Source organism: Magnolia sinica, chromosome 13 (genome assembly GCF_029962835.1).
Source record: "Magnolia sinica isolate HGM2019 chromosome 13, MsV1, whole genome shotgun sequence".
NCBI lineage: Eukaryota > Viridiplantae > Streptophyta > Magnoliopsida > Magnoliales > Magnoliaceae > Magnolia > Magnolia sinica.
Genome location: NC_080585.1, coordinates 37,873,349 through 37,886,309, shown reverse-complemented (window position 1 = coordinate 37,886,309; position 12,961 = coordinate 37,873,349).

Here is a 12,961-nt window from a genome sequence, read left to right as displayed (position 1 = left end):
TATGCTTTGAGAGTAATGTTGGTTTGACGTCCACATTGCAAGTATAGTGTTGGTTAAATGTCCACATTATGACTCACCCTAGGGCTCGTTATAGGCCCGTACATGTAATGTGTAGTCTGTCTAAGCCCATCTTCGTTATGAACTGCATCCATTAACATATGACCTGCTTAGTATAGTTCCATGATTCACGATCATACGCATCATATGTATGCTTGATATGAGGAGTGACTGATCATAGCATATGCCCTCGGACAGATTGTTTATGGGCTCCCGGATAGGCGGTATTGCCCTACATGAGTGCATGATACACGCAGGATTGCTGTATGATTGGATAGTATGATTCATGCATTCGCATCATGTGATATGGTTGCTGTACGCCCTAGCGACATCAGGGCCGTAACCTCCACTGACGTATCGTGGTTGGCAGGATTGGATGCTGAAAATATTGTTCCACATGGGGTGCTATAGATATCCTTGGATGAAAGTCCCAAAACCCTTATGGTACCAAGATGTTGCTTCAACGTCTAGACCGAGTGGGTGCATGAGCGCTGAGTGCCGATTACCAGATGGCTGCGCTTTCCACTCTGTCGTGGTCGGTTGGAAGGGGGTGCGGCCTTACTCGCCCGAGAGGAGGGGGCAAAGCTAGGTTGAGTCTGACCAGCTCGAGGAATGGGTCCGCTATTGGCGAGCCGAGCTCGATATTGGCAGGTGGATAGTAAGGTCTTTTTCACTCACCTTATTGCGCGCGATGGGGCTACAATCTGGCTTGGAGTGTACTAGACCCTGGTGATATTCCAGATTTTGAGCTGTATCGATATGTGGACTTAGATTAGGATTTGTATGCTTGAGTTGCATTTCGCATTGCATGGCCTTGGTATGGCCGACATCATTCTTTGCACCGCATGGCCTTGGTACGGCTAATGGTATTCTTGGCATTCATCAGCATGTTCCACATTACTCTGATACTGCATAACTGCATTACCACCTTGAGCATACACTTTCACCACCCTCTAACCTTTCTATGAGCTTATGCATGACCGTTACGTGCAGGTGATGTTGGATCGCAGCAGCGCTGAGGCTTGGGCGCGTGGCAGATCATTTTGAAGTTTTTGTTCATCATCATTGTATTTCCCTTTATGCTTATTGTACTTGTAAAGTTTTTTATCATAGTGAAAATGTGATGGAGTTTTTGGTTGTTGTTTGTGGGTTATGCCTTTGGTTATGCTTATTACGAATCAAACTGATGTTGAAAAATCCTCCTCGTAGCATCCCGGATCGGAACCTGGCGAATGGGCGCTGGGAGCCGAGAATGGGGTTCTACGGAGGCTTCGGCGCCGGATTCGGCGATCGAAAATTTTGTGAGCTCGATTTTTTAGTTTAGGGCATGACAGATTAGGCCCATCTTATTATATTTGTGGCCCATTGTTGAGGCTCACCTTGATGTGTATGAGGCCGTTGTTGAGGCCCACTTGGATGTGAATGTAAGGCCCATGTTATGAGGCCCATTCGATGTATTTGTGGCCTGTGGTTGAGGCCCACTTTGATATATGTAAGGCCCATGGGTTGAGGCCCATTGTGATGTATTAGGGGCCCATGGGTTAAGGCCCATTGAGATGTATTAGTCCCATGGGTTAAGGCCTATTGTGATGTATTATGACCTATGGGTTGAGGCCCATTGTGATGCATTTAAGGCCCATTGTTGAGGCCCACCTTGATATTTATGAGACCCATGTTATGAGGCCCATTTAATGTATTTGAGGCCCATGGGTCGAGGCCCAATGGGATGTATACAAGGTCTATTGCATTGTGTGATTCCACCATGGGTTATGTAATGACATTTATGGTGGGCCGTGCCTTGGGAGCGATGTTGGTTTGACGTCCACATCATAAGAATAATGTTGGTTAAATGTTCGCATTATAACCCTCCCTAGGGCCCATTGATAGGCCCATACTTGTTGTGCATAGGCCATCAAGGCCCATCTTCATTGTGAGGATAGTTCATCACCATATAAAATGCTTAGTATAACTCCATGATTCATGCCCATACGCATCATATGTATGCTTGATATGAGGAATGTTTGATCATAGTATATGCCATTGGGCAGACTATTTACGAGACTCCTTATGAGACGGAGTGCTCACATTATCGCGTTGTATTTGCAGGATTGATGTATAACTAGATAGTGTGACTCATGCATCTCACATATATGTGACTTGTTCATTGTATGCCCTAGCGACATCAGGGTCGTGGCCTCCACAGGCACATCGTGAATGGTTAAATGAGACACTGAAAATACTTGGTTCTAGCACTGTGGGCACTTAGGATGTCCTTGGGTGAAAATTCTAGAACCTCCTTGGTACCAGGAGACGCTCCAACGTCTAAACCGAGTGGAATATGAGCGTTGTTAACTATACCATGAGGTCGTGTCTCCCATTGTGTCGTGGTCGGTTGGAAGTGGGTGTGGCCTTATCTGCCTGATTGAGGGGACTATAAGCTAGGCTAAGTATGACCAGCTCATAAATGGGTCCGCTATCGACTAGCCTGGCCCGATATTGGTAGGCGGATAGTGAGGTCTCTTTCACTCGCTAGGTTGTACAACTAAGGAGGAGGCAGTCGGAGTGGAGTGTAATAGACTCTAGTGATTTTCCCAGAGAGCAACCGTACTGATATGTGAACATATTGAGCAGGAATTACATATCCATTCATTCATTCATTCACTATTCATTCGGGCTGGTGGTGCGTAACTGTTTGTTACGTGTACCTTTGTATGGCCAGGATTTCGGTGGCGCATGACTAACCTGAGATCAGGAGTCTACCACATTGAGTCTGACTATCTAAATTTAGGTATGGGACTGGTTTGGATAGAAGTCCTTGTGGTGGACCCCGTAGCCTATGATAATACATACTATCATCCCGACTTCATATTTCAGCATGGTCATTTCATTCACACCACATATTACATTGCATCCACAGTACTTAGCATTTTAAGTTACTATATTTTTACACTTATATGGCCTAGATGAGGTTGATGGTATTCGTGGCTCGTCAGGATTTGCATATTGCATTTGCATCCTCAACATATGTTATTATCTTATTATGTTTTGCATCGCATAGCCTTGGTACAACTGATAGCACTCATGGACTTACCGGTATATTTCTGCTTACTCTGATATCGTATGATTCATGATCTTTCGCTTATTCCGATTATGTATGATGTATGGGCTTTATGGTATACTTGACACTTACTTGTGCACACACATACACCACCCTCTAAGCTTTCTATAAGTTTATGCACGATAGATGCAGGTGATGTTAGGTTACAACAATGTTGAGCTTGGAGTGTGCAGCGGTCTTCTGACGCTTGATTTTTGATTTATGTATTTTTCTTTCAGCATTATACTCAAATGATTATATTAGTGGATATGTGAAGATGATGTTGCCTTTATGACTTGGTTATACTTGTGGTTATGCTCCATTACAAAAAAAATTTCATATTGAAAATCCTCCTTGTAGGATCTTAGGATCAGAATCGGGCACGTGAGTGCTAGGATCCGAGAATGGGGCAATACGGAGGCTGTCGGCGCCAGATTCGGTGATCGAAAATTGTGAGCCCGTTTTCTGAGTTAGGGGCATGACACAGAGAGAGAGAGAGAGAGAGCGAGTGAAATACCTATGTTTAGGCGCGGCTTTATTTTGAGCGGGCGCCCAAATATGGGGGTCTTCCGACAGACGGACATAGATCAGGGGCTTTGTGGGGCCCACCATGATGTATTTAGTTAATCCATTCCGATCCATAATTTTAATAAATTATTTTACTTTAATATACAAAATTTCAGGCATATTGAAGGCCCAAGTGGACCACACCATAAGAAGCAACTGTAATTTAATATCAATGTTTCCTACCGTGTGGTCCACTTGAGCCTTTGATCTAGCTGATTTTTTTTTCATCCTCTAAAGTAATATTTACAAATATATAGACGGCTTAGATAGAACATATAGTTTTTTTAGGCCTCATAGAGCCCCTTACAACACTATTAATTATTAATGGTGTATCAACTTTTTAGGTATGGATTAAAACCGTAGTAATGATAGCTAAGGTTTATATCCGTAACAAAAAAATAACATGGTCTGAATCCTTTGCCCCTTTTTTTGGTAGTGGATAGACGTCAAGCCCATTAGGATGAACACATTACTATAGCCTCGGGTTTAGTGGCTCACTAACAAACGGTATAGAGCTTGTTCAGATAATCAGGGCATTTCTGGAATGAATTGGATATTGAGATTTCTTGCGTGCGATGATTATGGTGTGGATTAGCCAAGTTTATAGTGTGGCCTAGTCGCAATTAGCGAAAATGGCGATTCGGTTCTAATCACTTTAAACCGTTGATTCTTAGGCTAGAGGAGTATAACTGTGTTGATTTGGTTTATTAATTAAGATCCGACCTCTAGTTGTCTCGACTTTATGTAGGTCTTTATTTAGTTACGATTGTCTTGATTAGTTAGTGATAGGTCGGCCAGATTTAGACTATATATAAACAAATCACGTGGTTAAACTCAATGTTTAAGTGATCGGGTGGATTTGTTGGCTTCCTACGGTTGATTAATTGGATTTGTACGGTTTTTTACTAATACTACCTGCGTATAGGCTAACATTGAGTATTAATGGTCTGTAAGTTACAACATAAGTTAATTATAATAAAAAAAATTAAGATTTTTTGGAGATCCAAAATAGCAAAAATCTGGGACGTTACAGCCAAGTTGCTTAGTCCATTACCATGCCTATGTACCATAAAGGATAGCCTAATGTATAGTATAAATTAATAACAAGAAGGGCCTTATAACAATAAAAATCAAAGTTAGATATATGCCCTTTTTTCTTAAATTTCTATGAAGAAAATTAATAAGCAAACTATGAATAAGAGGATTGTTTCATGCTAGTTATTTATGGACTTAATTCTTATTACTACTAAATAGCTTGCAAGTGTCATGCTCTGAATTGCCCTGAGTTGCAACTAAGTTGCATCAAGTCAAGTCAAGTCGAGCTCGATTTAAGCCTAATTTAGGTCAACAAACGCAGGTGAGTGATCTTCTACTTGTTTAATTTTCACCTTTGAACTCCATCCTTTTCAATTCAAGGACATTACATCTTAATTCAAGTTCTTTAGGTTTGTTCCTCTTTTATTGTGCAACTAGTGATCTTAAGAGATCTTTTTTTTTTTTTTTGGTCGTTGATTTAAGCCTTCACTTGTAAATTATAATAATCTTTTATTGCTTTGGGCCTAGTCTTTTTGCCCCGGGTTTAGCCCTCTTATTTTGAATTCAACTCAAATTACCTTGGGAATAGCCCATTTTCTTTTCCTCTTGATTCAAAGGCCTTTTCTTTGGTAACGACTCCTTAAATCCCTGAGTTGTGATCTAATTATTATACAGAGTTTCATTGATGATAACCTTTTGTTCTAATTCTTGAATCTTAATCTATGACATTGTGTTTCTTTAAATTTATCCTTTACACTTACACCTTATGTAATTTCTTGAACTGCGGATGTATTTTTTTTTCCATACAAATGTCTCATTGCATTATTGATTCTCATGTCCAGATGTATAATGATTGTGAATTCATAAATTTGTATGCTTGAGATATGCTTGAATATTGTATTCCTTGCCTCATCATCGAATGAATGGAGTTTATATTAATTGTTTGGTGGGTGATATCGAGAGATCTTTTTTAAGTGTTCACTTGTAAATTATAGTAATCTTTTATTGCTTTAGGCCTAGTCTTTTTGCCACAGGTTTAGCCCTCTTATTTTGAATTCAACTCAAATTGCTTTGGGAATAGCTGTAACAACCCTCAAATTTTACCCTAAATTTCAACTTCTGCTAGGACCATTCACCCGCTTTCCAACACTATGATCTAACCTACACCAGTTGCAGGGTCCCGATACTAAGAAAGAATCTATCTTCCTTTAAACACACCTTAGGATTTCTACCCTGATGTTGAAATTAGAAACTAACAACCTAATTGAAAGGATTAACCCTCATCAAGGATAAGTCTACAACCAGAATCCCTTACAAGGATGGGGATAGATTGATCTTTAGTCCATAATAGTTAGAAAACCTAGTACACGGAACGTACGTCCCAGATTTCAACCACTAACGATTAGAACCTAGGATGATCTACCATTAGAAGAACCTTAAGCGCTTAAAAAGAAAACATTTAACCACTTAAACCTAGCAACTTTTAATTTGTAACCACTATAGGATCATCTAAAACCAATGAACGGTATTGATCAGACTGGATCATGGCATGGCCCCCATATTTCACTCATGCGTGTACATAGATGAGGTGCACTCGCCATGCACGAGATGTAGAGAATGGGTCAAACACACGTTGACCCGATAGGAATTGAAATTCCTGTATTTCAAACAAAATTTCCCGCCTGACACTAGTTTGAATGGGACCGCCCGTTTGATGGTGTGATCGGATGATATTTTGAATACGGAAACCCGATCCAGACTGTTCATCTGATAGATAGGGTCTCATTAACCCTAATCCCGGTGTTACCTGGGATTAAAAGTTCCCTATGATAGCTCCGTAACATCTTGGATTTTCATTGTTTTGGATTTTTAAAAATCCTTAAATTTTTTTTTTTGTGTAATTAACTTATAATGTCACTTACTGACCATTATCACTCAATGTTAGTTTAAACTCGGGTGTAACCAGTAAAGAACAACACAAGTCCGTTTAATCAACCGTAGGAAGGCAACGAATCCACCCGATTATTTGAACATCAAGTTTAGCCCCATGGTTTACTTACATAGGGCCCAAATCTAACCGACTCATCGCTAACTAATCAAAACAAGCATAACTAAATTAAAGATCTAACCGAAGCTGACTCAGATATGGCCCGGATCTTAACTAATAGACCAAAATAACCCCGTTATTCTTTTGGCCTAAAACCGGCGGTTTAGAGTAATCATGACCAAATCTCCACTTTCACTAATTATAAATAGGCCACATTATGAACATAGTTAATCTAAACCCTAATCATTGCTCACGATAAATTTCACTACCAAATTTATTCCAGAAATGCCCCGATTTTCCAAACAAGCTCTAGACCGCTCGTTAGTGGGCCACTAATACCAAAACTATAGAATAATGTCCGTCTCACTAGGTTTAGCATCCATTGTGGGAATCAGACCTGGGTACTGTCCAAAACTGCTCAACTTGAGCCAAAGGACGAAACTTAAGTGAATTGGGTTGTCCATTCTTATACAAAGTTGAGGATTTCGGACCGTCGGTTTACGACCAAACTTTACCTGTGGAGTAAGGTATTTCCCTGCTCATATGCATATAGTCGCGGCCGCGATCGACTAACAGTGACCGTTGAACAGACTTCTAATCATATTTGTCGATCGACGCATCCAAATGGCGGGCCGATCATATACATACGTAGATCATCATTAGGGCTAACTATCCTACGGTGTATATCAATATGTACACCCTAGAGTGGGCCTTAGAGCTTAGAAAGACCCTCCCATAGGTCTAGTATAGTAAAAACCTAGCCCTTAGGGCCATTTACACTAAATCTGGCATTATAAAAGGGCCTCATTTGGGCACCCCCTCTCCCTATACAATTTTGCCCTAGAGAAAAGAAAGAGAGAAAGAGATAAAGAGGAAGAGAGAGAGAGAGAGAGAGAGAGAGAGAGAGAGAGAGAGAGAGAGAGGAAGAGATAGTAGGGTGGGGGAGGCTTTAGTGCTCCCCTTCATCGGTCCCCTCCAATCTAGCCCTAGCGTTGATCATTTCCATCTGCTGAATCCACCTCATTCGTAGTTGGAAGGTAAGAAACAAAACCTACTCCCCAACTTAGGTTTTTCTAAAATAAATTGCATGAATTTTACCTAATTGCTTCTAAATTGATATAGGAATCATTTTCTCCAATTTTCTAACCTAAGGAGCGCCATGAGTTGGGCAAAACAGCACAAGGTGCGGACTATTATTCTTAGGTGGCCTAGCACCAATTTTAGTGTGAATATAATGATTATGATTGCTTGGATGATGTATTGGAAGAATCTAGAGAAAACCTAAGCAAGACCTTACATTTTAGATCCTCTCAATCGACACGGATTGATTATGGTATGTTTATTGTTCCTTAACATAGTTGGGCATGAAATTGGTGAATGCATGTTCATTTATTGCTTGATTCTTGTGTGATGATTCCTCATAGCTTGTAGGTTGCATTAATTCTTGTTGTATATATGTGCTTGCATAAGTCCTCGATGTATGTTATGCTAGCATTAATCCTTGATGCATGTTTGTGCTATGAATGATTTATAGCCCTTGATCTCCGCTAACCCCTCACAACAAACATGCACATTCATTTCATAATATTGTTAATACTTACATTTATAGAAAAATCTGAAATTCTATGTTGATGTATGAGTGCATGGCAATAGTTGAGTTAAAATGATAAACCATGAATTGTTGAAGTGTTATTGAATACCATTAAATCCCTAGGTTGGTCAGGAAATTGAGGAGAGTGAAGGTGGTCCCGTTGGTAGGACTATCCTGAGGCTAAACCCATGGGTTTGGGCGGATGCGAATGGGCAACAGTAGTTGGACTACGTGGGTCGCTTGTACCCGATGTCGTCCGTCACGTACTCGCCTGGACTCGCTCGGTTTAACCCAATTACTGACCAACTATGATGGTTAACCATGTTTGCTCATGCCTAAATGGAACCTGAAACACCCTTCGCCCACTGAAGCCCATTGATAACCATTTGAAACTGATCCACCGTCTCGAGAGCTGGGCATGGTGGAATGAGACACTGTGTCCGAGTTGTCGGCTTACGCTGTAGTGACGAGCCTACTCGTAGTGATCGCGAGCGACCCCTTTCCCAGCACTCCCCATGTGCTTGAAATTGAGGATGGAGAACCCGATAGGATCAAGGATCGCGGGGTCTTGGCCTCGCATGTTGAGGGGCCTTGGCCTGACAACTAGTTAAGGGCATTGATATCGTGAGGTGTACCAGTTTTTCCAATCTGCTGGATGAACGAAATTAGCTAAATACTCGGTTAGCATTATTCATGCATTGCATTAGCTAGGTTTGGCGATTCGGCAGTTGAGGTCGCAATGAGGGAGTGCTAGTCATATGCGATCATTAGACGAAGTTGCTCGAGGGAGTGTTGTGGCGAGGTCATGCATCATATCATTTATCACCCATATGCATTAATAAGATTAGCTAAGGATTTACGAATGTTTGCCTTTCATTAGATTCATAATATAATTGATGTTTGTGTAACTTAAGACTAATAAAACCTACTGAGTTGATCACTCACTCCCACTTTGGGACAATGTTTTAAAACACCAACCAGACTCTCTCGTACTTGCAGGTGACGTAGAGCATGAGGAGCCTGATGGCGTGAGTCTTGATGAGGAGGACGAGCTGTCCTACTACCATCTGATGGGCAGTTCTCCATCGGCTTAGTAGACGAATCTTGGATCGCTGGGTGTTGGACCCAGCTCATCATTCCTTTGAACATATTTTTGTGATTTTGTTGGGCAACACCTCGTGCGACCCATCATCATATTTTTTTTAGACTTGTATATTTTTGTCATTCCCATACCAGTAGACTAGTTGTGAATGGTGATTCATGATTCAAGTGATTCCATGCTGCGCATTTAAACATGATTAAACATAAAACAGTGAAATTGGATATAAGTGATATTCGGGAACTTAGGAGTCGAGCGCATGCACGACCCTAAATTTTTAGGGCGTTACAAGATGGTATCAGAGCGGTAGTCTAGAATCAATTGGGTCATGGGTCATGAACTCACTATCGCATCCGCTGACTTAGGAGGGGACGCAATAGTTATACTAAAACGATAGGACTCACCTCAGGTACCGAATCGACAAGTATTAGATGGAGAATCTAACTTACGAATGACTTAGACTAAGGAGACAAAACATGACAATATTAGAATTCGATCTGGGAGCCTTACGACACGTCTCAGCCCATCCTTGGGCAAGAGCTTGGGAACTTAATGGCAAGACCCGATTCGACCAACTAGGAAATTTAGGTAGTCCAGTCCACCCAATCCCTAAGTCTAAACTCCTCCTTTTAACCTATCTCTTTTAAATCCTCACCTTCCACCCCTTTATTCTTCTAATTTTTCTATGTACCTTCATTTTAGACACAAATCCTAAAGTTCAAGAATAAAGAACTATAATTAAACAAAAATTTACTATAAATAGTGAAAATATAAGTAAAATAAACTTTTGATCATTAACCTGATGGAATCTTACGAAATAACCATGTTATTTGGATGGAACAGCTTCTTCTACCCTAAATTCATATATGGCACGTCGAATAACTCATTCTGGTTTGTGAGATACACGTGTTGAAAGATCGACGGTCTAGGCTCCTCGGCGCCATTGCGCCTAGCGGGCGCTGCCCCCGCCCAACCTCCAGCATGCCGGCACCAATGCACCTAGCGGGCGCTGCCCCCACCTGAGCTCCATCCCGCCGGCGCCACCGCGCCTAGCCGGCACAACCCTTGCTGGAAATTCCTGCAAATTTGGGTCGACTTTAAAAATTCATATCTCCTTCATTACAACTCCGATTTAGGTAATTCAAAATTCAGACTGAAGCTAGATGAGTCTAATTTTATATAAAAAAAGAAAAAAAGAAAATAAAAATTATAATCTATTTATAATATATTTTTCCAATTGTACAAAAATTATTAATTTCGGGCAACTATTGCTCTTAGAATTTTAATAATCTATTTACAACTTTGAATGATGTGAAATTTTGTGAGATGACTTTAAAATTAGTGATAAAACATTATAAAATTTTAAAAAATAATTCAGTTACCAAAAGTATAAGAAATTGAGACATTTTGCAATCATACAAAAAAAATCGTTAGTTTCAGACAAATGTCAATTCTAGAGTTTTAATAATTTTTCTATAACTCAAAGTGAGATGAAATTTTGTAATATGTGAGTAAACTTAATGATAACTTACAATAAAAGTTTAGAAACTAATTTAGTTACTGTAAGGATGAAAGACGTTACAAGATATAGAGGTATTTTAGAAACAAATAGAAAATCATTGGTATTGGATGACTGGTACTTTTGGAATTTTCATAATTTTTATGAAGCTTGAAATAAAATGAAATTTTATAGAAAAAAATTCAAATTAGTAATGAATCACTATAAAAATTATAAAAAAATAATTTAGTAGCTAAAAGTGGCAAGGATTTACTTTCAAATAGCACTTGAATTGAACTAGATAAAGCAAAAATCCATCATCCATGGGATTGGTAATCCCATCTCACACTTTCCAACACAAGGCTCATTTTCCAAAGCCTAGAAAGTTAATTTTAATCTCATCTCACTCCCCTCCATTGCTTCAAAACCCTTAGAAAGTCTCTCCCTTCCAAAATCTCAAACCCAAATCTCAAATCTACCACCTTCTTCTTCCACATTACCCATCCCCCTAAACCACCTCACTCTAATTTCTCCAAAACCCTTTTGACAACCCATCTTCAGCCCTTCTCAACACCCATTTCTTCAAACCACTCCTCAAATCCCTACCCTTCAACAAACTCCCATCTCTTCTTCCTCATGCCCAACACCAAACTCCATTCCCAAAACCCATTTCTTCAAACCCATTTCCTTCTCCCTCACAAAATCCACTCTTAAATCCATTCTCAAGCCAATCTCAAAACCATTCCTAGGAACCTTCCTCCATCTTCTCCATTCCAGTGATTCTTTCCCTCATGGGGAATGTGAGGCCCGTATCCTAGCTCGTACCGTTTCGTTGGCTTCCACGGTCCTTCCGGTTGAATTCCGGCAACCTTCGCACCGTATCCAATGATTGCGTACAATCCTAAGCGGAGTCCTGCATACCGAAGTTGGCTCGAACCGAAACCTATATCATAGCGACCGCATCGTCGCCGCGGTTCCAATGCCGCGACTCGTGCACCAAACCGATGCCCAGGCCAGGAGATGTGAGCCAACGTTCATTCCGAAGAAACGCCGCACGTTGCGAATTTCGAGAGAATCTCTACAACATGTCACATCCATCAAGTCAAGTACATCACCCATACCCCATGCCACCTCACCCTATCTTAAGTACAAATGACCACTCCCTCTTTTCCCATAAGTCAAACTCTCTCTCCCTACCCATCACTCTTTTACCAAAATTCAAATAAGCCCATACCATCCATATCTTTTTCTTACAACACCCATTCCACCCACCCATTTTTCATCCCATCACTCTCTCTCTCTCCATCTCATTCCATTTCAAGCTTCCATGAGAGGAAATCTCTAAGGAGAGAAGAATGCAAGAGGGGACCCATTTTCCTAACCCCTCATCCAACCATCCAACCCTTCAAAATTCATCTCACTCCCATAAAAAAGGAGCTTAAGAGCCAAGAAGTCTAAGGAGCCAAAGAAGGAGGCCATAGGTGGGTGATTCACCATTGATTTTTTTTATTTAATGGCCCACTTGTGGTGGAACCCACTTTGATGTATGTGTTAGGGGCCCATAGTGGCAGGGCCCCTCCATCTCGTCTCTCTTTCCCTCTCTTCTTCATCTTTTTCTTGTGGTGATGATGAAACCATGTGACCCATCTGAATGGACCCCACCATGAAGTATGAATCATATCTATGCCGTTCATGCGTTGGACCCACCTCGATGGACTGTCCAGCGGACGGGATTGCTGCCCGTCCGTCTGGACAGGCCGAATGAAGAAATACACAAGTATTAGCTTGATGGTGGGCCACGCTGCCGTGGACCCCACTCTGACCTGATGTACATGCTAGTAAATCCAAGACATCTAGACCAGTGGGCCAGAGCCACTGGACGTGTGCAGTCCAGATCGTCTAGTAAGGCCTGGACGTTGGAGTGTGAATGCATGTAGTTTTTTTTGTTGTTACACATATATATAATATAT